The 23,640-nt window shown below is 36.7% G+C and overlaps 1 long non-coding RNA gene across 3 annotated transcripts in view; it reads left to right on the forward strand.

Moving 5' to 3' along the window:
* The first annotated feature begins 783 nt into the window (after nt 1-783).
* LOC138148694 (uncharacterized) overlaps nt 784-23,640 on the forward strand; it is a 137,760-nt gene continuing 114,903 nt past the window's right edge. For 2 of the 3 annotated variants that reach the window (XR_011165125.1, XR_011165126.1), the window contains exon 1: nt 784-932. This is a non-coding gene — a long non-coding RNA (uncharacterized lncRNA). The remainder of the gene's footprint in view (nt 933-23,640) is intronic. The other variant, XR_011165124.1, reaches the window with a different exon arrangement.

Raw genomic sequence — 23,640 nt, forward strand, 5'->3', positions numbered from 1 at the left:
CAACAACAATAAGTTGGACTAAAGGGCTTTGGGTTTTTCCCCCCAACTCTGAGATTCTCTGATTTTATGATGTCAACTCCAATAGACATAAGAGGACTCATTTCACTAGTGTCTATTTCAGATCAGAGGAAGGCAGGGTGGTCTTGCAATTCTCCACTTCCCCCTAGAACTATGGTTCTTGCTCAGTAAACATCTAATGAATCCTTGAAGAGCATTTGTGGAGTGAATGCAATGGGAAGGGAGCTAGTTTGGGAAGGCAGGAGACCTGGTCCTGTCATCATCGTTAACCAGCTGTGTGACCCTGGGCAAGTTATGTCTCCTCACAGGGCTGAAGTTTCCCCACCTATAAAGTAAGATGGTTGGATAAAATAACCCCCCAGATCCCTTCTGTTCCAAACATCCTGTGATTATTTTTGATCTTGATATTGTTTCATGTCTTTCCCATAAAATTGGTCACCCGCTGATAGTGTGAGAGATAGTGGGGACTCAAGCCATTCCATGTAATGAATTTCCAGTGAGTGATAAAACCAAAATAATCACTTGCCATCAGAAGAAATGATTAGAGGACTGGCTAAAGTCTAAGTGATACAGAAACCAATACAGAGAAACTCATTAGGAGCAGATGCTTAACTTTTCCAGTGTTTATGTGGGATGGACAGATTAAATGCTGGCAGTGAAAGCCAGCTGTTGAGAATTTTTCTTCCAGTCTTATTACTTTACTGGCTCCCATTTACCCCAATTTGCATTTGCAAAATGAATTGTGGGTGTGTGCCCCAAGTAAATATGTCATCTAGCCTTAGTTACGAAGGGATTTTGGCAACAGCTTGCTATTGGGCAACCACAAATGTGAATCCCAATAGCCTTACCAAGACCTGGTTTTTCCAGACCTCTATTTCAAGAAATCCACTTTCTTTTGGGCAGAGCATCCAGAAGTAAGTACATGATTCCCTATGTGGACAGAGGGAGGTGGGGAGAAAGGTGGAAAAGGAAGGAAGGAGGAAGGAGGGAAGAAGGGAAGGAGGAAGGAAGGAGGAAATGAGCAGTATTGCCCAATTGGACTGGCCATTTGGGTCCCCAGTGGGGCAGCTGCTACTACTACTAGACTGTTGTTTGTCCTTCATTCTTGAAGAAGACCAATAACATCAGAATCAGAAGCAGTGGGGAAGGGAAGGGAATAAGCATTTATGTAGTCCCTACTGTATGCCAGACAAATGGTTTATACTACCTCTCTTACCAGTCAGGAATACTTAGTTCTAGGGTGGGAGTTCCCGAATGGAATAGATTAAGTCCCCCAAGGAGGTGAATGAAGGGAGACGTTGTCTTTGGAGGTGTTGGGCACTGCTGTTTGGGGGGGAGGGGAGAACAGTAGCAGATAAGATGCTGATGTGGAGGGCTGGATGGCATAAACTACCTAATTCTTCTCCTACCTGTCACTGTTGTCCAGTCACTTCACTTGTGTCCTACTCTCCATGACCCCATTTGGGGTTTTCTTGGCAGAGATGCTGGAGTGGTTTGTCATTTCCTTCTCCAGCTCATTTTACAGATGAGTAAACTGAGGCAAACAGGGTTGAAGGCAGCTATCATGTGTACCTAATTTTATTTTCTCCAGACTAATGGAACCCATCTTCTTCACTCTAAGTGGTCTTCATAGTCCTTTGACCTGAGTTTTGCCTAGAGGGGTTGCATCTGGACAGATAGCATAAGTAGTTCACCTGGTTAAGAGTTAGAAGAAAGGAAAGTGGGTATGATCTCTGAACTGTGTTTGCTAGAAGCAGAGAAATGTTTGTGAAATGAGGGTGGGGTTGGAGGGATAGTCTGAAGTGAACCCTTGAGGTTTGGAGGAGGGAGCTGGGTAGAGTTAGAGAATCTTGAGCTTGATGTAGCAGAGATTTACCCACAGTCTGAGCCACAGACCTAGGATCTGGGATTAGCTGATACATTAGGTGTATGAGTGGTGCCTAGTGAGGGAGGGTTGCCCTGGTGTGTGTGTGTGTGTGTGTGTGTGTGTGTGTGTGTGTGTAACCTGGGAACAAGTTAAGTCCTTGGAAACCTTATCTGAGATACATTCCACAACCTTTCTCTTCTCCACATCAAAATGCTGGTCAAAATGTGGGAAATAGGGGAAGTATGGGAAAAGGAAGTGCAAAAATGCAGCATGTTGCCCCCAACTGGTTCCAAAGAACTTTGTTTCAAGATAGCTGCTACAAGAGACTAAAGGGATTTTGATTTTGATTTATTGATAGATAAGTAGTTCTTGATCATTTTTGGATTATAGGCCTCTTTGGCTATCTGGTGAAGTCTATTGTTTGCATTCATAATTGAAAGAAATTCTAAATTTCAGTGTGAGAAAACAAAGATGTAATTTTTCCCATGTAAGCTTATAGACTCCTGAAATCTATCCATAAACCTCTTGGGGACCAGGTTTAAACCCCCCAATTTAGTCTATATTTGTAGATAACTTCAGCCCAGAGACTTTGAGTGATTTTGAACTCCTACTTACATTACATTTGTGGACCAGGCTTTGCTGGTTCGTTGTGTGTTTTTTAAAGTAAGCTCATTGGGTTATGAACTGGGTTTTTGTAGAAAATTAGAGTGGGGAAAAGAAATTAGTAGCTCCAAGACTTGTTATGCATCTTCAAGAGCCATCCCTGCAAGGAAACTCATTTGCCAGAATAATATGGCTTTCCCCCTTTGAAGGAAGAAAAACAAATGAACCATGAAGACCCTGGGGTTTGCTGGTAGGGTATTTTATGATAGACTTCAACACATTTCCAGGGTGGCCATTTTTATGATGAGTCAAATAACTTAGGGAGTCCCCGACTGCTTTGGCCTCTCTAGTCTATTCACCAGAGAGACATATATGTTCCCACAGATGTAAGCAGGGCCAGAGAAGCTTGTTTTGGCTGGTGCTGCCGAGTCATCCCTCAGGGGGCCATGTTTCCTCCTTCCACCACCTGCGCACTACATGGCCAGAGACTGACCGAGAGACAACTGGACACCAGGAGGCAGGGCCCCTGATCTGCTTCCTGCCAAAGGTTTCTACCATATCCAGAGCATGAGCTCAGAACCCAGTCTGAGAGAAGATGGCTGGTGGTCTCTCTCTGAGCACTGAAAGAATTTCATAGATCAAAAAGGAAGAGACGATTTCCTCACAGTAGATGGCAGAACCATTCTAGGAAAACAAAAAAAAAAAAACCCTGTGAAACAGATGAAATTTGTCTTTAGCCTTCTCAGTCTTTAGCTCTGATTTGTTTGATCCCAGGCTACAGGGACTTTGGCTGAGAAAAACGACTGTCTGTAGTGTGATTCTTTGGGGAAAGCAAATTGTCATTTTCAAAGTATGGCCTTGGATGCTCCCACTGTTTCCTGTTCCTGATTTGTGTGGACTCCCTTGGATTTTGACCTATTACTTGTGAACTCAGACCTCATTTTTCAGCTTAGCCCAGGGATCAGAATTCTTATCTTTGAAATAAACATAGGTCATCTTTACTGCTGGCCTTATGCATTTCCTTGTCTCTCACATCGAATTCAAGTCATGTCTTGTGAAGGATTATTGACTATCTTATTTCCTGTATTGAGAAAAAACTGGGGTTCACAGTGAACAATTACATACAGGTAGAAAGTTGCTATAGCTTTTTATATTGAGGTATTTATAGCTATGCTGATTAGCTGATAGTCTGTCCTGTGGGTCAGCCACATGGGCTTAGAAACACCTACTAATGCGACTGTTTCTCCTGTTGCTATCTGCTAAAGAAAATATTCCTTCTATCAGCAGGCTTTTCACATTGTCCTGCTCTCAACCCAGTGGTCTTTAAATTTACTGACCAACCTTAGTTCAGTGGTCGAAAGCTTAGTACCTAATTTCCAAGTAAGTCATACCCTTTTTTCCATTGATCTCTTTGTAGATCTTTGTAGGATGCCCCACAACTTCAGTCAGTTAAGTACCATTTTCCTTTCTGTACTGCCTGGCTAGTACTTTACATTCCTACAAAAAATCCACAGAAAAATTCACGAATATCCTCACTCTTCCATTTAACTTTTCCCTCTCCCAACCCCTCAATCAACAGAAGCTGATGAGTTTCTAGTCCCAACAGCGAGCACTGGTCTTCTAATAGCTAAGTAGCTATGGTAAGTATTCATCCTAGGCACTTCAACACACAATGGCATAATGGTTCTTGGAATCAGCTTTGCTGGCTTGCTAACAAGGTTTGAACTGAGAAGCAAACTGTTCTCAAACTCTAGCCTAGACCTTGAAGGGGTGGGGGAAGTCCTTAATTTAGCCCATTAGAGCAGGTGCTACTGGTAGAAAAAAAAAAACAAGCAATATAATTGGCTATGGCAAGGTCAGTGGTATAAATAATTGATACACTAAAATGTCAGTGAAACCTAAAACAACAACCCCCCCCCAAATTTCAATGGATCTTTGTCATGCTTTACTCAATCCTCCATCCTTAATTATCTTGAACAAGCCTTCCACAAATATAATCCACCTCCCATTATACTCTGAATTCATGAGAACTCATTGGGTTTAATGTGGGATACACTGAATGATAAGTTTACATCCTTTGGCTTGAGGCCCCATCCCAATTCAGCTGTGAACCTCTAAGATCCTCTAAATTCATTTTGCATAAGGCTAGCAGGCTTGATAAAAACATGTATTTAAAAAAATAAAGCATTTATTTTTCTGACTGCTTTCTAGGAATTGAAGTCCAGGATATTTTAATTATTCCCATTATTAAAGCTCTGAGCCTTATGGGAAACTCACGCTATTGCCTCAGATGTATCCCTGTTTCAAATGGAGTAGTTGTCACCTAGGAGCTGGTGGGAGGGGTGAAAGAACATAAAGATAAAGAATCTGCCCCCCCCCCCCCCCATGAGCTTCCAATCTAGGCATACTATATACGTGTGATAATAGCTAGTAGGAAGAAATGGAACTTGACCAATAAATGGCAAGTATGTAAGAGAAAAGAATTTGAAGGAGTACAGATAACAGAGAAATTAGAATGGGATGTGAAGTCACCAGTAATACCTCACAATTTACAACAGTTCACAATTTCCAAGACTCTTTCTTCCCAACCATTCTGTGAAGTAGATTGTATAAATGTTATTATTACTATTCCATACATGAGGGTCTTAAAGCTCAGGAACATTGAAGTAATTTGTTAAAGGTCACAAAAGTAATTAGTGACAGGCAGTTAGGTGGCTTAGCGACTGGAGTGCTGAATGTGAAGTCAGGAAAACCTGATTTCAAATCCAGCAGCAGACACTGACTATCTGTGTGACCCTAGACAAGTCATTCACCTCTGTCTGCCTCAGTATTCTCATCTGTAAAATGGAGATTATAACAGCACCTATCTCCCAGGATTATTGTGATGACCAAATAAAATATTGTATAAAAAGCACTTCTAAACTTTAAAGCACTATTTAAATGCTGTTATTATTGTTTTTGTTGTTATTGGTATTTAGCCCAGGCCTTCCTATTCCAAGTTTAGATGCCTGAGGAGATGAAAATTAAATGAAATTTTAGATATTTTTGCCTTCCAAGTTCTAATTTTCTTGGTTAGAAGAAAAAACCATTTGTATCTAGCTATCATGGAAAGGTGGACTGCTATATGCACCAGTGGAGGGTGTACCCACACTGAGATTATTAGTCCATTGAAGTATAAAGAATTGATTTCTGAAAATATGGAACTATAATCCTTTTGAGGTACTAGAAGGAGGCTGCTCCCAAAATTTAAATTAAATTTGGACATAGAGTTGGGGGTAAGCCAGAATATGTATTTCATAACTTTTTTCTTTTAAAATTTGTTTACTTTAAGCATTCTTTAAAAAGTGAATCTCAAATTTTCTTTCCCCTTTCTACTCCTCCCTTATTCACTGAGAAGGCAAGCAAAAAGATATCTATTAATCAAATGTGAAATCATGCAAAACCTTTCCATATTAGCCAGATCACAAAAAAGCATAAAAATGAAGTGAAGAAATTATTTTTCAGAGTTTATCGGATCTCTCTCTGGAAGTATATAGCATTTGTTTTTCATCATGAGTCTTTTGGAATTGTGTTAGATCATTGTATTGATAAAAGAAGCCAAGTCTTTCACAGTTGATCATCATTACAACATTGCTGTTACCGTGCACAATAATCTCTCAGTCCTTTGCACTTCACTTTGCATCAGTTCATTTAAGTCTTACCATGTTTTTTTTTTCTGAAACCACAACCCACCCATCTTCATTTATTATAGCACAATATTATTCCATCACAATAATTTTTGTGTTCAGTAATTCCCTAATTGATGAACATCCCCTCAACATCCAATTCTTTTACACCACAAAAAGAGTTGCTATAAGTATTTTTGTACATATAGGTCCTTTCCCTTTGATCTCTTTGGGCTACAGACCTAGTAGTGCTTTTACTGGGTCAAAGGGTATGCACAGTTTTATAAGTCTTTGGACATTGTTCTAAATTGTTCTCCAAAACGGTTAGACTAGTTCAAAACTCCACCAATAGTTTATTAATGTACCTATTTTTCCTCATTCTTTTCAGCATTTGTCACTTTTGATAAGTGTGAGACAGCACCTCAGAGCTATTTTAATTTGCATTTCTCTAATAAATAATGACATAGAACATTTTTTCACATAGCTATAAATAGCTTTGATTTCTTTTTCTGAAAACTGCCTGTTCATATACTTGGAAAATTTATCAATTGGGGAATGACTTATTTTTATTTTTTTTTATAAATTTGACTCAGTTCCCTATACATTTGAGAAATAAAGCCTTTATTGAGAAACTTGCTATAAATTTTTTGATATTGCTTAATTGTCTATGGTATCTTTTAGCAAAATGTAGTTTGTCTGATTGTCTCTTTTAACTAAGTTTATTTTTGCTTTAGCTTTGTTGAGGTCATGATTGCTACCTCTCCTTTTTTTTTTTTACTTCAGTTGAAGAATAATAGATTCTGCTCCAGCCCTTATTTTAACTGTGTGTGTCTTTCTGTTTCAAGTGTGTCTCTTGTAAACAGCATATTGTTAGATTCTGATTTCAAATCCATTCTGCTATCTTCTTCCATTTTATAGGTGAGCTCATCCCATTCACATTCACAGTTATGATTACTAACTGTGCATTTCCCTTTCTCTCTCTCTCTCTCTCTCTCTCTCTCTCTCTCTCTCTCTCTTTCTGTCTCTCTCTGTCTGTCTCTGTCTGTCTCTTTCTGTCTGTCTCTGTCTCTCTCTCTCCTGTCTCAAAAGTTCGTTTTGCTTCTGAACACTTCCCCCACCCCTTAATCTGCCTTCCTTTTCTCAGAATCATCCCCACCCTCTCATATCTCTTATCCCTATCCCTTCTTATTTCCCTATTGGGTAAGATAGATTTCTATACCCAACTGAGTGTGTGTGTGTGTGTGTGTGTGTATTTCTTTGCTCTTTGAACCAAGTCCAATGAGAGTAAGCCTCAAGCATTACCTGCCCTCCTTCTCCTCTCAGTTTCCCCTATTCACTATAAAAACTCTTTTTTACCTACCTCTTTTATGTGAGAAAAAATTTCCCCATTCTGCCTCTCCCTTCTCCCTTCCCCCAATGTATCCGTCTTTCTCACCTTATTATATATTTGCAGATCAGTCCAATATTATTCACTCACACTCATACTTTCTGTCTATGAAACTCCTTCTAATTTACCTACTCATGATAAAGTTCTTGGGAGTTATAGGTATCATCTTCCTATATAGAAATGTACACAGTATAACTTTATCAAGAGTATTGTGATGATTCTTTCATTCTTACCTTTTTAATGTTTTTCTTGAGTCTTGTGTTTGAATGTCAAATTTTCTGTTCAGTTCTTTTTTTTTCATCAAGAATGCCTGGAAGGTCTATATTCCATTAGATGGTCATTTCTCCACTGAGGGATTAAACTCATTTTATTTTTTCTTGTTAGGTTATCTTTGGTTGTAATCCTGACTCCTTTGCCTTCCAAAACGTCATATTCTATGCTCTCTGCTTCTTTAACATGCAAGCTACTAACTCTTATGTGGTTTATTTCTGGCTGCTTGCCATTGTTTTGTCCTTGACATGGGAGCTCTAGAATTTGATTATAATATTCCTGGGAGTTTTCATTTTGGGATCTCTTTCAGGAAGTGATTGGTAGATTCTTTCAATTTCTAGTTTACTCTCTGGATCTAAGATGTCAAGGCAGTTTTTCTTTGTGATTTCTTGAAATATGATGTCTAATTCCAAAGACTCATGAGGCAAAATTCTATCCCCATCCATAGAAAGAACTACAGAGTTTGAATGCAGATTGAAGCATACTATTTTCACATTTTTTTGTTTTTTTCTTTCTCATGGTTTTTGTCCTTATGTTGTGATTCTTCTTTCATGGCATGACTAATATGAAAATATGTTTAATGTGATTGTATATGTATAACCTATATCATGAGATTGCTTGCTGTCTTGGAAAGAGGAGGAGGGAGGCAGGAAGAAAAATTTGGAACTCAAAATATTTTAAAAATGAATGTTGAAAACTATCTTTACATATAATTGGAAAAAATAAAAAAAATAAGATTTCTAGGCTCTTTTTTTTTAATCTTGGCATTCAGATAGTCCAATAATTCTTACTTGGTCTCTCCTCAATCTGTTTTCTAGATCAGCTTTTTATAAGGAGATACTCCATGTTATCTTCTCTTTTTTAATTCTTTTGATTTCATTTTACTTTTTCTTAATGTCTCATGGAGTCATTAGCTTCTAGTTGACCAATTCTAATTTTTAAGGACATTTCCTTCAGTGAATTTTTGTATCTGTTTTTCTATTTAGCTAATTCTGCTTTGTAAGGATTTCTTTTCTTCAGCGGATTTTTGTGTCTCTTACCATTAGGCCAATTCTGTTTTTAAGGTGTTATTTTCTTTAGAAATTTTTTGTGCCTCTTTTGCCAAACTGTTAATCCTTTCCTCAAAAAACAACTTTCTTCCATTACTCTCATTTCTTTTTTCTAATTCTTCTTCCACCACTCTTATCTCTTTCTTTAATTTTTTCCCACAGGAATTCTTGTTGGGCATGGGTCTAAATTTAATTTTTCTTTGAGGCTTTCTTTGTGGCTGTTTTGTGTTATTGTCTTCTTTTGAATTTGTGTTTTGATCTTCCCTGCCACAGGGCAGTTAGGTGGCACAGTAGATAGAGCACCAAGCTTGGAGTCAGAAAGACCTGAATTTAAATCCAGCCTCAGACACTATTTTGCCCTGGCCCAGTTTGCCTCAGTTCCTCATCTATTAAGTGAGCTGGAGAAGGAAATAACAAACACTCTAGTGTCTTTCATGAAGAATCTGAAATTACTAAACAACAACAACTTCCATGCTTCTGTAGATTTTTATGATCAAGTTCTTTTTTTGGTTATTTACTAATTTTCCATCCTATTTCTTGACTTTGGACTCTGTGCAGCTGGGATTGGGGAGGCACTGTCCCAAGCTTCAGGGTTTTCTCACTTCTGTTTTCAGATTTAGTTCTGGGTGGGGCAGGGAGTGGTCTGTGAGTTTTCAGTGCTTCCAAGGTAGTATTATCCAGGGAGAGGTGTGGTCATTGCTTCCATAGTCTGTCCTCTGATCTGTACCCAGGATGGATTCAAGTTCTCTTGCAGCCACAAGTGCTAGTGCTCCTCTTGGCCCTGGAACTGTGCCCAAATCCATTGTTTTCCTGTCACAGGAAGCACAACTGCTCCTCATGCCTTGGAACTCTAACCTTGTGGTGGACCACAAATACACTCTGCCCTAGAACCCAGAGCTGCATACATGCAATACAGTTGTCAATCAGCATCAGCTACATCCAGTACCTGCAAAGGGTCCCCTATAATCTCCTTCTGACCAATTTCTGACCCCTTTGCTGTCTTTGGGCTAAGAGCTCCCAAACTTGTTGCTGCTACTGTCAGAACAGCTTCATCCCAGGCCTGCCACTGGTCTCCACTTGGTTTCACAGGTCTCTTCTGCCAACCCTTTTTACTGTCTTAGACTGAAAAAATGTCCCACTTTGAGCTTTTGTTGGCTCTGCCACTCCAAAATTTGATTTGAGGACTTATTTTAAAATTGTTTAAAGATGAAGCAGTTCTAAGGGTATTAACAATCCCTTCTAATGTCTAAAGACAAAGGCGAAGGAACTTTTACAGGTAAGTGTGGCATTATTTTTCAAGGTACAGCCTTGAATATTACATTCTACTTACTGACAGGGAGTATGGATATTTTAATATATTTGGGGACAGAAGAACTGAATTTGAATCCCTTTGATATTGAATCACCATGAATAAATCATTTTTCCCCTTTCTGCTGCTTTTCATCTTCAAAATGAATGAATGAATTAAAAATATTTAATAAGGACTTTTTTTTTTTGCTTTTTGGAGGGCAGTTGGGGTTAAATGACTTGCCCAAAGTCACATGGCTAGTAATTGTGTCAAGTGTCTGAGGCCAGATTTGAACTCAGGTCCTCCTGACTCCAGGGCCAATGCTCTATTCACTGCACCACCTAGCCACCCCATATTAAGTACTTTTAACAAGTACTTTTAACATTAAGTAACTTTTAACATCTGCTAAATTCTGGGGATATAAATAGAAAAGTGAGACTAGTCCCAAAACTGTTGCTAATTTACCCTGAATTACATGAACATATATGTATATATAAAAATATGCTTTATATTAGATATATAATTTATATATAAAAGTAATTTAAATATATATACATATGTATATATATATATATATATATAATATATTCCCTAAATGAGCCAGTTATTATTGTTCTATTGATAAAATCCAAGAACTGAATCTACCACTTATTTCTTGAACAATCCCTCCACTGTGGGTGTTGCTGGAAAAAAAATTTAAAAAAATAATTGCAGTTATTTGCTGTTGGTCCATCATTTCATTCATGTCCGACTCTTTGTGACCCCATTTGAGTTTTTCTTAACAAGTATACTAGAATGCTTTTCCATTTCCTTCTTTAGTTCATTTTATAGATGAGAAACTGAGGCAAACAGGGTTAAGTGAGTTGCCCAGTCATACATCCAGGAAATGTCTGAAGTTGAATTTGAACTCAGGAAGATGACTCTTCCAGACTTCAGGATCAATGCTCTACCCACTGTGCCACCTAGTGGCCCTAATTGCAGTAATGCCTAATGCAGTATGCTTTAGGTTTACAAAATATGTTCCTTACAATATACTGAGAAGATAAATGACTAGTATTGTCCTTATATCTTGATAAGGAAATTTAAGGCAAGAAAAGTGGTTTCCTCATGGTCAGATAGCTAGAGGTAAAATTTGAACCCAGGCTATCAGCCACTGCTTTCTGTATTACACATTGCCTCTCAAACCCCAAATTGTCTGGTTATTCTATATGTTGTTATTCTATCAGCCTGGCCTTAGAGTGCCATATCAACTTGCTTTATATAAAAGAAATGAAATAAAATTGGTCATATTGAAGCTTTGAATCAATCAAAAAGCATTAATTAAGTGCTTACTATATACCAGGCACTATGCTAAGCTCTAGGGATTCAAAGAAAGACAAAAACCCAGTCCCTGCTATAAACAATACTTAAATGATTGGGCCTGTTTGAGGTCACGCTTACAGTGATTTTAATGCTTGGTAATAGTGAAGTAAAAAGAATAATGAAATTAGAGTCAGACAATGGGTTCAAATACTTTAGTGGCCCTGCTTATGTGATCACGGGCAAGATTCTTATCTTGTTTGGGTCTCAGTTTCCTTCCCTGTAAAATTAAGAGGGTAAATGAGATGGTATCCAAATTCCCTTCCAGTTCCAAATTGGTAAGAATTGTAGAACTCATACATTAGGATAGAGATTATATGCAGAGACTGCAAAGGGACAATGAACTTGATCCACATTTGACTTAGGAGAGGAGAACCCACTGGATTGCATTTGCAACACTCTGAAGTTCTTGCCGCGACCTTGAACTTCTCCTCCAAATAAAGGTTCATTAAAAGAAAAAAAAAACAACCGATGAATTTTGGTTATTGTATGACTGAAGTATTGGAACACCAATATTGTCTCTGAAGAATTGAAGTTGACGATCATCCAAAGAGCAAGTCAGACCAACATGGCAGTTGTGAAGCAAATTGCAACACGTTACGAATAAGGAATACATAGGACAAATGCAGAGAGACTTGTGCCAAAGAATCACAGAAATGAAAAGCTGGAAGGGACCTCAGGGACCATCTTGTTTAACACATGCATGAAAGGAATCTCTACTATAATATACCGGACAAGTGTTCTTTTAGCCTTTGCTTGAAGACTTCTAAGGAAGGAGAAGCTACCACCTCTTCTTTTGGACAGCACTAATTAGCATTTTTTTCCAGACAGTATGCCTCATCTGGAATCTGTAACATCCGCCCATTGTTTCTGGGTCTTCCCTGTGGGACCAGAAAGAATGAATTTAATCTTTCCTCTGTATGACTGACAGCCCTTCATCTTCTTGAAGACTGATGTTGTCTTCTCTTCTGAAGTGTAAAACTTCCCCAGTTTCATGGGGCAGCTAGGTGGTGCAGTGAAAAGAGCACCGGCCTTGGAGTCAGGAGAACCTGAGTTCAAATCTGGCCTTAACACAAAAACTAGCTGTGTGACTTTAGGTAAGTCACTTAACCCCAATTGACCTCCAAAAAAAAAAAAAGAAAAAGAAAGTGAAATAATAATAAAAAAAACTTCCCCAGTTTCTTCAACTGGTTCTCATCTGATCTGGATTCAAGGACCTTCACCACTCAATTGGATTTTCTTTAGCTGGCCAATGTCCTTGAATCATGGCACCCAGAAGTAAACCCAACACTCCAGATAAAATCCAGTGAGGGCAGAGTATACGGTGGGACTATCCCCATTCTATTCCCTGTAAGATATACCCTTTTAAAAATGCAGCTATAATGGCTATGTGGATGAAATTATGGATCTTGGAAAGATAGAAATGTAAGCACACTCTCCTTTTCTTTACTTCCTCCCAATCTAGTGTAAAGGAACTATACCAATGTCTTCCTTTTGTGTGACAAAGGTCATTCCCCTCAACCTGACTCACCTGAAATGCCTTCATTCCTTTCTGTTCATCCAAATCCTTCTTTTCCTGGAAGGCCCAATTTAAAACTAATTTCCCTTAAGAAGTCTTCCTTAACTAACCCTTTCTCAAATTCGATTTCCAGTTTCCCAGCACCTTTGCTTGTGTATGGTGTTTATATGGCCCCGGTAGACTTGTTGTGATAAAATTGTCCTTGAGATAGTTTAGGTAGATACTATGTGTCTTAACATCACAATCAGATTTTTAAATGCTCATATTTTTTGTTGTTAAGATTTAATTACAAAATAAGTTTCTAGTGCTTTTTGATTTTACATTGCAGTGATTTCTGAAAGCCTTTATCCAAACTGAACCATCCCTTGTTTGTGATAAAAAAATTAAGTAAAAACAAGTTATATAGTATGACCTTGTCACAGATTAAATACAACATTCTGTCTTTTTGGTCGCATATCTTTTGGAGAGAGGATTATTACTGTTTTTTAAGTTACTCATACTTAATCTTCCTTTTATTGATCTTTCTATTTATAGTTATAGTTTTAACACCAGGTAGTTGCTAGCCATTGACTTGATTCTGTTTGCCAGAGAAGACCTGGCTCTGAGAAGTCCCCGTTTGGCTATTATACGTTCCACCCCATAAAGGTGCCAAGTTCCATGTAATTCTCAGAGTTGATGACTTATGATCTTCTGGATTCACATCTCTAGGTAGCTGAGCCATCTAAACAATGTGGTTAGTGTAGATTTGTTGATTCCAAATTACCCTCAATCCCCATCTGCTCATTTTCCCTGAATATACTACATTTCACTGAGCTCTATTCTCTTGACTTTGGCATAATAAAGTTACTCCCTTCCCATGTGAATAGCTATACATTCTCAACTGTATATTGTTTGACTCTTCTTATTTTTTGTGGCATAAAATCAACCAGTGTTAAACTCATGATATCTAGGAGGGTTAATATTTAGATGAAGATCCCAGAAACTTTGGGTACAGGTCTCAGCTCCTTCTACTTCCATAAAGCACAGACTTAGGGGATTTCCTGGTGTGGTCAGAGACTTTGTAGTTGTACTTTTCTGTTTGATGTACTCTTGCTGGGAAGAATAACCAGTTATTTTTATGAAGGCTAGCTCATTTCTAATGGAGCAGGAGGAATGGACTCAAAGGGAGATCCTGGCAAGGAGATTGTTTTATGATTGACATCAACCACGGGCAGAGATATGGTCATCAGACACATATTTATCCCCAGTTACATAGGCTTTTATATTTTTTCTTCTTGCTATGCTTACTTCACCATGCATCGATTCATACAGATGTTCATATTTTTCTGAAATTCTCATATTCACCATTTTTAACTAATAACATTCCATTATATGAGCATGTCAGTTTGTTTTGTCATTCTTAAGTCAATGGGCAGTCACTGCCCCCCCCCCCCCAAGTACTTTGTCTTCACAAAAGTGTAGCTCCAAATATCTTGTTTTCTGATGTACTCTTTCTGGTTTTTTAAAAACCTCTTTGAGTCATATACTCAACAATGAGATCACTATGTCAAAGGATATAAATTATTTAGTCATTCTAAATTTCACCCCAAGAATGGAAATTCACAGTTCTACCAACAATGCATTAATGTTCATGTCATCCCATAAAAGATGCCATCATGGATCATTTCCAATTTTTTGTCACCTTTGCCAATATGAGGAGTGTTAGGTAAAACATTAGAATTGTTTTAATCTCTCTCTCTCTCTCTCTCTCTCTCTCTCTCTCTCTCTCTCTCTCCTCTCTCTGTCTGTGTGTCTGTCTCTCTGTCTCTGTCTCTCTCTCTCCCCATCTGTCTGTCTCTCCGTCTGTCTCTTTCTCTGTCTCTCTCTTCCCCCCTCAGCTCTGAAGCATTTTTCAAAAATAAGATCATTGATAGTTTGCTTTCCTTCCTTTGGAAACTTTTTAGAGCCTTTGATCACATATATTGGTGAATGGAACCCTAATTTGATGCTAATACATTCTTAAAGAGAGATAATGTCATTGTTTTTCTAAACTGCCATAATGGAAAGGGCGTTACACTGTATATAGTAGGTATTAAAATTTATTTTTAATTGACTGACTCAATACATGAAGAAACCAGGGGAATTATGTGCCCAAATGACTTTCAAAGACTATCTGATGTATCATTTTCAGGTAAAACCTGGAGTTCTCTGTCCTAAGATGAGTAAAAATCATAGGGTCTTCTTTGTGACAAAGATATACAAATGGTAAATATTGGCTAGGGTAAAAAAAAGTAGTGAAAGCAGATAGGAAGTTGCAAAGAAAATAATTTAAGGAGAAATCCATTCAATGAGGTCTGGCCTAATGACTAAAAGCTCTGTGCTATTTTTGGAATAAGCATTTTTTTCCATCATAAACATTGTGATTATTAAAACCTGCTGTGACTTTTTGGCATTTTTTTTGCTTTTGTGACAATTATTTTTGACAGTTTTGTTTTCTAAGTGATTACTTTGTAAGGCTATTTTGGGGGAAGCTATAGGAGTAGGGAGTATACCATAATAAGTATGTGATAATAGTATCCAAATCTGACCTCAGGCACACTTACTAGCTATGTGACCCTGGGCAAGCCACTTTATGTCTGCCTCAGTTTCCTCATCTGTAAAATAAGGACAATAAAAACATCTCACTCCCAGGGTTGTGGTAAGGATCAAATTAGATGATTATTATAGAGGATTTAGTAAGTGCTACATAAATGTTAGCTTTTACTTATTGTTATTATTGTTATTAATGCAGCTGTATATATATATATATATATACATATACATAAACCAACAATATACCTAGGAAATTTAATGTTTATTAAAAGGCAGTAAACCCACACACTTTATTTAATCTTTGAAAAGTAGTAGTGATAGCTATTTTATTTAATTTGAGTTTAATCGTTCATGTTTTCTTTATTTACTTATTTGGGCAGTGAGATGACTGAATAGAGCACTAGCCCTAGAGTCAAGAAGGTCTAAGCCTCAGACGCTTCCTAAAAACATAAAAACATTAAAACTAAAATGAAAAATATGACCGTGGGCCAGTCATTAAACCTCTGCTTGCTTCAGTTTCTTCATCTATAAAATGAAGATAATAATAGCACTTCACAAGGTTGTTGTGAAGATCACATGATATATTTATTAAGCATTTAGCACAATTCCCGGCTCAGGATGGGTTTTTTAAACAAATGCTTATTTCCTTCCTCTGTTTCCTACTTGTAATCTATAGATAGATTTTTAACAATACCTATATAAGTGTGTGTACTGTCCTTTTAGAATGACTTTCTTCTTTCTGCATCACTCCATGATCTCCTCATATTTCTTTGAACTAGCTGTGTTCCTCATTCCTTATGACAAGATGATATGATATTAGATACATAGAGCACCATTTATTCAACTCTCTCTTCATTGTTGGGAACTTAGTTTTTTCCCCATAACTTTCTGCCTTTACAAATAATGCAGACTTGAATATCTTGGTTTAGATTTCTTTTTTATATCTCTATAACCTCTCAAGGGTATACATCCCATAGTAAAATAATAGGATCAAAGGCCGTGAATGACTTTGTTATCTTTATTAGGTAGTTCTGTATTTCTTTCCAGAGCTACTTGAACCATTTACAATCCTACCAGTGGATCTGTTTTCCTACTGCCCCATTCACACTGTTTTGCCATCCTTCATTGAGATGTAAGATGATGCTTTAGTTTCTAGGCTCATAGTTCAAGAACTGAGAGGTACCTCTACTATTTTGCAGATTAGAAAACGGGCCCAGTGAGATTCAGTGACTTGCTTGAGGTTACACAGGGAGTGATTCTGTGTTTCTCCCTTGATTAGATGTTTTGCACGCTTTTTCAGAAGGGTGTTGATAGATAATGTTTCTTTTATGAAATGTGTTCATAGTCTTTGTTAACAGGCTACTTACTGGACAGGCTAAAGCCATGATTGTGGTTCTAAGCACTGTATTTGAATGCCAAATCTGCCCCCAGTGGATACTTGAGAGTAGTGGAAAGAACAGGAGAAAGGACCCCATGAAGCCAGCGGTTGGACTTTTCTGAAGATACCAATATATCTCCTCACTTAAAAGGGACAACCTAAAACTATTAGATTGTAGACCTGACTTTTTCCCATTTGGTTACCGTGAAGACATATTCCATGTATTTGTAATTCTGGAACTGGTTTTTACTTAGGAAACAGTATTGAAAGAAATACGTCTCAGAAAAGTTACACAAGATTAGTGCTATAAATTTTTCAGAACAAAATCTATAGTTGATTCCTGTAGGCATCCTTTACAAGGAAGTCACACTACTCCATAATGATCTTTTCTACAACTAATTTGTGTAGAGAACTAACACATATTTTCAAAGCCAGATGAATTTAAATAGAAATAGATGTACTAAAATAAATGAGATAAGTCCACCCCATCTTACCATGGAATCAAGTCAAGTTACCAAGCATTTTTAAAGTGCTTACTTTGTATTGTGAAAACTGTCCAGAATGATGATGATGTCTATGTATCCTACAGTTTGAAAAATACATATGTTGGTGGGGCAGTTAATATCCTTCAATTCAATAAATCAATGTAAGAGTTTGAAGAAGTTTTCAATGTGTTAACAAGATGATCTGTATGTGGTGTTCTCTTTCTGAGAAACCTAATCAACTTCTTTGATAGGGTCGAGATGAGAACAGCTGATAATGTTGAACCTATCAAGCAAAATACATCTCTGGAGGCTCTAAATAGCTAAAGAAATTTCAACAAGGCCCCGGCAAAGACTGAACAAAAATGGTGGTGGAGTAGTTTCTAACTGGTGAGATGAGAGTTCAAGAGTTAGAATGAGGTCAAGAGGAATTTTCTCTTGCAATGATGGAGGAGATTCTTCGTGTCTCTGTCATTCTCCTTTTCTAGGTTTCTGTTTCTGTCTCTTTCCATCTCTCCTCTCCCTCCCTCCTTCTTTCTCCTTCCCTCCCTCTCTCCCTTCCCCCCCCTCTTCTTCCCTCCCCCCTCCCTCCCTCTCCCCTTCTCATTTGTTCATCAAATTTGGACTAGTGCCAGTTCATCCTGCAGAGATCAGAGGTCAGGCCAACAGAAGACAACATACCTATCCAGGAGCAATAGTGACCCAAATAAAGGACGATTCAGGACAGCAAGACCTCTTGTACTGGAGAGGAGCACAAGCTATGGAATCTACAAAGGCAGCAATACTCAGGGTCAGGCAAAATGCCATACTTGAAGGGAACTTCATAAAGACTCTACAGGCCTTCTAGGAACCACACATTGTAAGTTATCCCTTTGCCACATTTGTTCTTTACACTTATGACTCACTACTTTTGAATTTTAAGTTTGTGTCCATGTTCTCCATAGATCGTTTGTGGTAAAGTGTGCCACAGACTATTTGAGGAAATGTTTACATAACTATTGTTCTTGCAATATTTTTTAGTAAATACTTTTGCTAAAAAGCAAGTTGTCAGGCTTGTTAGTGTGTAATACATCAATGTGGGCTCATGAGTGAGGGTATTAGGGACCTAACTCCTTAAAATTAGCCCTAGAGCCCCAAGAGAGCACTCCTAGCTGCCTATGGGGATCTGTCCTATCAATGAGAGGAGGAGTAGTTAGGAAAGTGTCACCAGAGCAGTTGAGTATTATACATATGAAGAATTTGAGGCAGTATTATTTTTTCTGTGTTTTCTTGCAGTAGCATTTTTTTGTCTTTTTGGATGGGGGAAGGCAGGGAAATTGGGGTTAAGTGACTTGTTCAAGGTCACACAGCTAGTAAGTGTTAAGTGTCTGAGGTCAAATTTGAACTCAGCTCCACCTGACTCCAGGGCCAATGCTCTATTCACTGTGCCACCTAGCTACCCCTTGTAACTTTTTTTTTTTTGAAAAAATCTCTCACTTTTCCTGAAGACCAATGGACCCAGAAACTGATTTTTTTTTCTGCTTAACCAGGAGCTTGAATGCATCCCAGAAAGAACAATTCAATGAAACTCTGGGAATGGTATTTTTGTTGTTTTGTATTGTTTTTCTGGAGGTGCCATTATTGTAAACTGGAGTCCCCTTCAGTTCCAAATATTTCATTTTTTTGTGAGTGCATATACATACATATATACACACATATACATATGTATATATGTGTGTATATATATATGTATGTGTGTGGGTATGTATTTCACTTTGATATTATTGGAATAGTGTTTTTTTGCATTTTGATATCACAATAATTCTAGCTCTTGTTTTTATACAGTTTTTTATATTAAAAAGTCTTTTTATTCTTATCCGTTTTCAGTGTTTTTTTAAAAAACATAAGTGCTGTATTTTAGTGGAGTTTTTCATTTATTCACATAATCATATGCTTTCTGTTGTTTTTGTTATTGATGTAATTTATTACTGATAATTACTGCCCTAACATTGAACCATTTTTACATTTCTAGAATGAAATTCAATTTAGTTAAAAAAAATAATTTTTGGAAAACATCTCCATGGTCTTTTTTGCCAGTATTGTATTTGATTTTGTTGCATCAATATTCATTAGTGATATTGATCTACAGTTTTTTATATTTTATCTTTTCCTGAATTGGATGTAACAGGATATCTATCTCATAGAAAGGGTCTGATAAAATGTCTTCTTTCTCTATTTAAAAAAAACAACAACCACACACAGAAAATATGGGAATAATTTGTTCTTTAAATATATGATAGAATTCATTTTAAATCTTTCTGATAAAGCACTCGTCCTCCAGACCCCTGCCCAATAAGAACTTATTCATGACATGATGGAAGTTTATTTTTTTTTAAACACGCTCCCCCCCCCAAAAAAAACCCCATGAGATTAAGTAATTTAGGACATCCATTTCCTATTTTATTATTTTAGTATTGTCTGTTACAGTCGTGTTTTTTTTTTTTACAATTTTAGTAACTGTATATAACCTCCATTAGAATGTGAGTTCCTTGAAACCAAGATATATATTGCTTTTTTACTTTTTACTTAGTACAGTGCTTTGCACATTCTGCTCTACAATGGTTCCTGGCCCTTTTCTTTACATCCTCTCTATTAGTTGTGATTTTTTCCTTCTCATTTTTGTTTCTATTAGTTCTCTCTATCTCTGTCTCTTTTCCTCCCTCCCCACTCTCTCCTTCCCTTATCTCTCTTTTATATCAAAATTTATTGTCTTACAAAATTGTTTTTTATTAGTTTCAATGAATTTTTTTACAATTTTATTTCCTTCTCCTTAAAATTACAAAATGTCCTTTCTTTATGCTTGTTTGGGGATATTAATTTTTAGATTTTCAATTTTTAAAACACTTTGAGTTAGTTCACCACTGCTTTTTAAAAATCATATTAATATAAATGTTCAAAGATATAAATTTGCCTCTTGAGGCTGCTTTAGCAACATTCCATAAATAGTGGCATGTTATATAGCTTTTGTCATGATCTTTAATATAATTTTTGTTGTTTCTATAACTTGGTCTTTGATCCACTTACCTTTTCGCATTGTTTTTTTTCCCCCTTACTCTCAATTTAATTCTGCATTTGGGTTTCTATTTCTCTTATTGATTATTATGTTGTAATGTTAATGGGATATAAGATCATCCCCACCCATTAATAGGCCTCATGTGGAGTCTATTAAGGGAAGCTTGTTTAGGGGCGGCTTGCTTATAGGAAGGCCTTCACATCTTTTGTTAATTTCTGGTTAGGTACCAAGTCATGGGGGTTGTGATGCCCTGTGGCTCTAAAAAAAGGTATATATATATATTCTGAAATTAGCATTTTTCTTTGGGTCTCACTCATTGGAAGAGTATTCTTGTGATTTGACCAGAGGAGATTCTGGGTAGCCATTAAGGAGTCCCCCCAGTTTTGAAAAATTGAGATGTTGGTGCTTTTCTCTCTGGTAACTATGTATATATTGCTTTGGTCAGACAATTGAACTATCTATTGATCTCTGCTAATTTCTCAGCTAGTCAGAAGCCCTGTCTGTTGGTCTTTATTTCTGTGCTTGTATTTTCTGTTTGTATTTTCTCTGAAGTTCAGGGTGCTGACTTTTCCCCTGAACTAGTGAATGTAATTTAAAAAGATTGCTGACCCCTTAAATAGCTATCTTTCCTAGTAAAGCAAATCTAAGAACCTGTGCTAGTAGCTATCCTGGGCATACCAATGCGGTTGCTGCTACATATGTTTATTGCATTATGATTGGTAAAATATGTGTTCAAGATCTGCTGTTATTTATTTGTGATTGCTTTATGCTCGACAACATTATTAATTTTTATAAACAATGCAAGTACCCTGAAAATATGTATAAACAGATTCCTATTCAATTTTATCTTTGCTTATCAAATCTAACTTTCAGCATTCTGTTCAAATCTGTTACTTTCTACTTATTTATTTTTGTCCAATTTGTCAAATTCTGAAGAAAGAATATACAATTCTACTTTTACTAGTGTTTTACTATGTGAATCTTTTTACATTTCATTTAGCTTCTTTTTTTTTTGCTTTTTGGAGGGGGAAGGGCAGGGCAATTGGAGTTAAGTGACTTGTCCAAGGTCACATGGCTAGTAAGTGTTATGTGTCTGAGGCTGGATTTGAACTTGGGTCCTCCTGACTCCAGGGCCAGTGCTCTATTCACGGCACCACCGAGCCAACCCTTAACTTATTTTTCAAAGTATTTAGTTGCTATGTTTTTCAGCAAATACACATTGAATATTGATACTGTTCTCTTTTCCATTGTATTTTAAAGAAATTTTTCTGTTTGTCTCTAGATATAAATAATAATTGCAACTTTTGCTTATCTTATGTATAATGAATGTTACTGTAGCACCTCAGCTTAAATCTGTGTGTGTGCCTATGTTTTAGGTGGCAACATATGTTGCTTTTTTTTTCTAATCCAATGTGGAACTTTTATTCTTTTTTAGGCGAGTTAAATCTCTTTATTTTCAAAATTGTAATTTAAAAGTTTGCTTTCCCACCCATTTCCCATCATATTTTTTATTAGCTCAAAGAATGGAGCTTGTATCAATTTGTATACAATTTGCTTGTATCAATGAAATCCTAGTCTCTGAACATAAATGTATTCTTATACTACCTCTCAATTCCATATACTACACAGGTCCTGTTAGCTTGTTTTTATTGTTTTCATAATTTTTTAAACTTCTGAAGTATTCTTTTATGTAAAATTTCAGTCTTTATTACTTTCTGCTTTGCTCCCTCACCCACCTCTTTGTTATTTTGTTTTTAACTTGTCAAAATTCATGGCATAGTAATTTTCCCCCCTCCCTTGAACCCTAGACTCTATCTGCAAGGTCATACAGATAATTTAGTTTGTTCTCTTTTCATGGGGTTTACTTCTCAATTCTTAAACATTATTCCCTTAAATGTTTCTTCTGCAAGACAAATGTCAAAGAAACAATAGTATTTTTACTCTTTACAACATTCGTCACTATGAGTCATATCTTGATCATTTCTTGATCATATTTTGATCATAAAGATTTCTTGATCATTTCTTGATCATATCTTGATCATAAAGATTCATTTATCTCATTAATGACATTGATAATGTGTTTTCATATAGAAAAAAGTCTGTTACTTTCCTTAGAGAATCAACCCATTGGAAAAAATAAACAAAAATATGGAGTTTAATTAATCATAAATTCAACCTGTCTTTATATTTTGTTTTTATCTACCCTTTCATCTCAAATATACTTCCACAAAGAGATATTTCATTCCTTCTACAGTGTGAAAAATGTATTTTTTTCCAGTTCTCTGAACTTTCACAGAGGGGACATATTATAAGGATGCATACATTTCAATGTATATCACTTTGTCTAATATTATCCTACAAATGCCCTCTGTCCACATTGGGAGTAAAAAAGGAGTGGTGTGGGAAGAACTTTTTGGTCCTGTTTAATGTGAAGATTATAATCCTTATTTCAGTCAGTTTTGTGTCTACAGGGTACTAAATATCTAGATGAAAACAGATACAGGGTCTTATATAGGCAAAACATCTGAATTTTTAAAAATATCTCTTCTGAAAACAGAACCAAAAATTAAGGAATCTTTCAGCTTTCACCCAGATGTTTGGCATGTATAGACAAACACATTGACTACTGTCCCAGATATTTGTAATTTAAAAATTGCTAAAATTGTGAGGATTTATAAGGCAAACTAAGTTCATACTAAGTTAATCCTAATTCAAGCAACCAAATCAATAAAGGTTGGATAAGACTTTCTTAAATTTAAAATCATGGTCTTTATATTAAGATAATTATGAAAGTTCACTGTACTCCCTTCCTTCATTGTTTGAACAGTGTATATTGGCAAAAATTCTGTGTGCTGGAGAACTAAGCTGAAAGATTGAAGAAAAATGCTCTGTGGAGAAGGGGTGCTGAAAATGTTGAAGGATTTTTCACAATAACCTTGGTAACTAGATGGCTCTAATCCAGATCTGCTGTGGTTAGTTTGTTTAGGGAGAAAGGTGCCTATTTGGCTTGTTTTTCCTAGAATGGCTTTTCCATGTGCCAAAACAATCCTCATTTGAGGGAGAATTGTTTTTTAATGGCTAGCCTTGCCACTCAGTATGGTGGGTCATAACCTACTGGGCAACACAAAACTT

The sequence above is a fragment of the Petaurus breviceps genome, unplaced genomic scaffold (genome assembly GCF_028583685.1).
Source record: "Petaurus breviceps papuanus isolate PSGF00001 unplaced genomic scaffold, PetGlider_PUasm1.0 90825, whole genome shotgun sequence".
NCBI lineage: Eukaryota > Metazoa > Chordata > Mammalia > Diprotodontia > Petauridae > Petaurus > Petaurus breviceps.